This window comes from Sceloporus occidentalis, unplaced genomic scaffold, assembly GCF_023333645.1.
Source record: "Sceloporus occidentalis isolate IW3139 unplaced genomic scaffold, rSceOcc1.0.p SCAF_2, whole genome shotgun sequence".
Classification (NCBI taxonomy): Eukaryota; Metazoa; Chordata; class Lepidosauria; order Squamata; family Phrynosomatidae; genus Sceloporus; species Sceloporus occidentalis.
The window spans coordinates 93,851,010-93,857,337 of NW_028316982.1; positions in this window are offsets into that span (position 1 = coordinate 93,851,010).

The window sequence follows — 6,328 nt, forward strand, 5'->3', positions numbered from 1 at the left end:
CATACTTATTTTTGTTTGATTACAGTTAGAAGGGCCTGTTTAATAATGTCATGTTTAATCAAATCCACCATACATTTTACTTGAATGCCTTTATCGCATACTATTATGGGACTATGTTTGCCACCTGCCTTCTCCCAATCTCATGCCTTGGAACTCTTTACGTGGGTGTTGCGGCTTAGTGGCATCACTATGGGGGTGTCATGGTTGCAGACTGTACTGGGTGTCACTGGAAGGGGGTGACACTGAAGGCAAGCTGCTCTCACTGGCTACCAAGTATGTCCAGAAGAATGGGCTTGCTCCCTAGTCATCATTTGAGCATTTTATCATATGTGAAACTCATGAAGGAGGCTGCAGACTCACCAGCTATCTGTGTTTAATGATGAGGAATTCAGATGAGTGCTTTGCTACATACTGATCTAGACTTTTTTTCTCACCTCTCAACATATACTGTTGTTATGCATGATTTTTTGCAATAGGAGTGGGAAAATGTGCTATTTTATTTATTTGCTTTTTTAAAAAATAAAATATTTGCTTCCCAACCTATATATATCTATCTCTTGACAATGTATGATAAATACAATTGAGGGGCAAAATGGACCACCCCGAAAGACCAGCTTCTGGCTGCCCCTTTGAGTGCCAATCAAGACTGTGGTAATGCAACCTGATCCATCATTTTTCTGTTTCAGCAGCATGAGGCATCTAAGCACCACACCACCAAAATGCCCCGACGCTGCCTGCCATATGGTCAAGCTTTTAAAGGGTTGAAACAGTATAGGATAATTTAAAAGCATGCATACATGCAGGTTTGGATAAAATCCAGTCTATGCTATTGATGTGGAAAGACTGGGTTATTCTACACAAAGTTTCTAGCCATCCTGGGCTCATTGTGAGAAAATTCAATAAATCAATGCATTTTTGCCTTTTTTTATAAATTTCTTTTCCCCTCTGCCATCATGTAATAATAATAATAATAAATAATAAAATTTATTTATATCCCACCTCTCTACAAAAAGCAATCGTGGTGGCTCATGATCACTCCATCACTTATCTTTCAAAGCAATGCTCTGAATAGACAGATTGGTTATAATTATAGGTTTCTATAGCATCATATTCTATATGCAGACAGCCTGCTTATTGGAATACAGATTTGTTTGACCTGAGAGGGTTTTTTTTTTTAACCTGAGGAGTAAGGACTAAATCTGGCATCGTGTTGGTTAGTCCCAATTAGAATAAACCTGTTCAGGAGCCAGTATGATATAGCAGTTTGAGTGTTGGACTATGGCTCTTGTGACCGGGGTTCAAATCCTTGATGGGCCATAAAACCCACTAGGTAACCTTAGGCAAGTCACATGCTCTCAGCCTCAGAGGAAGGCAATGGCAAATCTCTTCTGATCAAATCTTCCAAGAAAACCCTATGATAGATTCACCTTAGGGTTGCTATAAGTCAGAAATGAATTGAAGGCAAATAACAACAATAACAATCAGTCAGTTATTGAATGGTGAGTCAAAACATAGGTAAATCCCACTGATTGAATGGTTCTACTTTAGTTATGACTGAGAACAGGATATATGCTTATGCATGAGAATCTGAGTACTGAGGACATCTACAGTTTACCAAGTGTACAGAAGAATTTTGATTGCATAGATAATAAGAGTTTTGAGAGATCTGGAACCTCCTTACATGCCCACAAATATGAAAGGAAAGGTTAAATTCATTGCGAAAACATTGATATGACTAGTTATATGCTTTGGATCTGAACAAATTCAGTATCCAGAAGCAAGTCATTTGGATGGATTCCAAATCAAAGCAAGGCTCCACCAGGGAAACCTAATTGGAATACGCCTGAAGTTTCATTAGCAAATTAGTTTCAGAGATATAAAGTTTATGTCCTGGAATTAATCCCTTGCTCTCTAGATGCATGAAGAAGAAGGGTGTAGTTTCGAGGCTGGTAGCTTAACTTCTAATCACATTAGACAGTTTTAGTAGAGTTTTCCAGCCCCACTATTTTAATCAGCCTGCTGGAGTTTGAAATTATATATCACAGAATTAAACCCCTGTTCAATACTTGTCTCTTTCTCATTTCCAGGAATATTAAACCAGTTTTTGATAGTGTATTTGCAATAAGGGGTGGTTTCCACATTGTGCAATTGCTTAGCAAATTTCAGATGTTCACGTTCTTCTACCACTGTATGCTTCATATCTACTGTGCACTCCTGTCCTATAGCACTGTCTGTGACTGGGGCCAAATGAGCAGAAAACATCACTATCTGTAACTAGTGTAAATTGTTTTTTATTCATTCTAACTTCCCTTACACCTGTGCTTCAGATATTCTAAAGATATTGCATATGACATGACATTGCACATCTTTTTTGCATATTCCTTAAATAGGGCCACCTTTATTCTTTATTTTATCTTTATAAGAATCTCCTCCCATCTCCCTCACACAAAACAACACACAAACACAAAAAATGACATGCTTATCTCTAGGAGATAAGCATGTCATTTTTGGATACTGTCTAAATGAGAAAGCTGACCTTGATAAATGTTTGCCTCTATTCACTGGAAAGTTAACAGCTTTGGTTCCCTTAGAACAGGGTTGTCGCTCAGTCTGCTCACAGGTTTGCAGGCTTGATTCCTTCAGAAGATGCATCTATGTTCAGTCTTCCTTGAGCTCAACAGACTAGAGAAGGGACTATATTATTGGGACTCATGGCTCTCTGAGCACTGAACAATATACTTATAGATAAAAACAATAATTTTTTTTCTAAAAAAGAGCATATTAGAAACGACAACAGTGAAAATTACTTTAAAGGCTACATCAATTTGAAAACATGTGTTTTCAAATAAATTACAGTCTGCCCTCCATATCTGCCACTTTGACTTTTGTGGATTTGGTTAATCATGGATTTGAGTAACATGTTCTCTTTAGGAATCTTTAGGTCCTCCAGTGCAACTTTGCTGAAAGTTGACCAAAGAGTAGCAATTCTTAGAGAAAACACTTCTCTAGGCATTTGTAGGTCCTTCAGAACTATTCTATGGATAATTTCTGGTGGATGTTGAGCACAGAGAGTTGCACTAGAGGACCTAGAGATTCTTATAAATTTATTGCATGTAGCTTAGAGAACGAGAACGGAGTGGAACAGGAAGGAAATGGAATGGAGAAAAAAGGCATGTTATCACATGGGAGAACTCCACCAATGCCACTGGGAGTTCCCAATCCGTTCCCCATCCATCCCATAACAGCCAATTTTGTAAAACGATTCTGAACAGTGCTACAAAACTGGCTGCTGTGGGAAGGATGGGGAACAGATTGGGGACTCCCAGCAGCATCGGCGGCATTCTCCCATGCAATAACATACATTTTCTCCCCATTCCGTTTTCTTCCCATTCCTTTCCATTCAGTTTCTCCAAGCCCCATTCAATAAATTTATTAGATAGGAATCAGGTTTTTAAAAATTGTGGGGGGTTTTATTTGTGTTTTTTCCACTTTCATGGGGGTCCTGCACCTGTACCCCAACAAATGTGGAGGACCTACTGTAGTCCTCAAAGGCTTTAAGAAAAAGCCACATTTTTGCTTGGAGTCAGAAAGAAATCATTGTTGATGCCACTTGGACCTCCGGGGGGGGGGTATTTGCCATAGCAGAGGGGGCCTTCTTCTATGTCCCACTGGTGAGACACAGAGAAAGGTCCCTCTCTGCTTTCTTTCCAGCCACAGCAGACAGACTTTTTTATTTACCAAGGCTTTTGAGTGTCTTTTGCAGAAAAAAATAATCTAGAGATGCTCCCCCAATGTAATTTTCAGATGCATTGCTAGACAGGAAAAAAAATCAACACATGTTTCTGACTGCTTCAAGGAAGGTGTGCTTATTTGTTTTTAAAAAGTGATTGTGGATATAATTGCTGTGATTTGACATTCAGGGAATTTTTTTTCCCATTGTAAATGTGAAGATTTTTCTAAGACTGAGGAATCTGAGTTTCTTTTAATAGTATCCATGGTGCTGTGCATGCATCTACACCAGATGTTCTTTTCACACACGGAAGAAAGATGTGTCCAGTCTCCACATGTGTATGACAAGTAGGGCTGCTGGCACTGCACATGGACCACGTGTGTTCCATGTGCCATCTGGTGGCTATATGGAGAAATGTCGATGCCACGCAAACTGTAGTTTCCCTAAATTTCAAAATTTAGGCTAAAAAAGGAGAGAGAGAAAGACACTGCCTAGGGATGAATGTTTTATCTAAATTATATTTAGATAAAGGTGTCTGCATCCTTTTCTTCCTCCCATCTCCTTTCCTGGGGTAAAGTAAAATGGGGAGAGTGAACATAGTATACTGGTTAGAGTGCTGGACTAGGACTCCAGAACACCAGGGTTTCAATCCCTGCTCAACCCTGGAAACTCACTAGACCTGTATCCATATTACAAAAATAAATCAGTTTGACAGAACTTTAATTGCCATGACTCTATCCTGCAGAATCTTGGGATTTGTAGTTCGACGAGGCACCAGAGCTCTCTGACAGACCAGGCTGAATATCTCACCAAACTATAAATCCAAGAATTCCATAGGATGGCACCATGACAATTAAAGTTCTGTCAACCTGCATTATTTCTTCAGTGTGGATACATCCTAGGTGACCTTGGTCAAGTCACAATTATTCATCCTTACAGAAAGGCAATGGCAAGTCCCCTCTGAATAAATTTGGCCAAGAAAACAATGTGTTGACATACATCTCAGCCAATTTGTAGGCACATAACAGCAGCAGCAACAACATTAAGTGAGAAGAAGTGAAAATGGGAGAATGGGAAGGAAAGTGCGAAAAACCATACAAGAACTACCACATGTTAATTTTGTGCAGATCAAGTCCTGAACTATGAAGAGTCTTGTCTGACTAGGATTCTTCTCAGCACAGTTTCTCAAAACTCAAAAAACATTTTTAAAACCATTTTTTGAATATTTTTTAATATTCTTTCCATTCCTACAACACATTGCCCTAGCTTAGATGGGAGACTGCAGTGCATGAATGATGTTTCTTTGGGTATGACAGCCCTGGGATAGTATGGGTAGAATTAGTTGCTTTGAGGCCCAGTCTTATCATTCTCTGAAAAGTAATTCTGGAACCCATCAACTAAAGGACTGTGGTGCTCTCTATGCTATAGGACACCTGCTGCATCATTTACTCCAAATAAAACTTAATGATAGCAATGATGTGTGTCAACTGTTTGTACCAAAGTCTTAAAGAAGCCTGAAACTGGAGCCAGTCCTGGTTGTTAAACTAATTGATCCAGCTAGTGGAAGCTCTTTGAGTTTTTACAGCATTTATTTATCTTACTGCAGCATTCTCCTTTGCTTTTCCTGCTAAAAGTTTCTTCTCACTCATTATTTATCCATTTGAACTGCATTGGTTTTCATATTTGTTTTCATTATTGCCACTCATGTTTGTTTCCAATTCACTCTTATGCCCAGTAATGTCTGTGTAGCATGCATTTTTATTTTTTATTTTTTGGCTTTCTGAATCTTCCAAATTTAGTGCATCATACCTGCCAAGCTTTAGATATGTCCCATCTTACATGTCAGTTTAATTGCTTTTCCTTCTCTATGACATTTTTGAACAGGCTATTCCTAATATCTACCAATTCATTGGAATTAAAATGTGTTCGCCTTTGTACTGTGTCTGAATAAATTTCTGACTGTATATAATTTTAATTTTCATATCCATCATATATCAGACTGTATTTTTGTTCACATGAGGATTTATTTTTGTTTGTTTCTTAAATGTAAATATGAACAATTGGTTGTGGCATAGAAAAGCTGTGTATATAATCACCTTTTGTACCTTTGAGGTATGGATGTTGTAGCAAGGTTGGTGGCAGGCATTCCATCAAGATTAGAGAGATTTGCTCTCTAACACACTGAGGAATTTCATTGTTCCTCAAAATAAATTCAAGAGAGAATAAAGTGTTTCATTATTTCACCTCACAGTCATACAGAGAGAATTAAAACCATGCCTTTGGTTAGACAGAGCTATTCCTATCTTCCTACCCCTATCATGGGTGCATGATTTCTGCCTATTGCATTTCCTGAAAACCCAGAAAGTCTTAGGCACATTCCATGGCCTCTCATTGCTTGTTGTCTTCTTCATTTGATAGCTCCTTATTATATCGCAAACTTCATTTTGAAGAACATCTACATCACCTAAAGAGCATTCTTTATTGTCAGAGGATTTAGAAGTCAACTAGTTTGCATTTCCACTTTTATATTATTACCAGTTCATTATTTTTACCACCAATAATTTCTTCATTACTTCCAAAATACTACCGATGCTGATA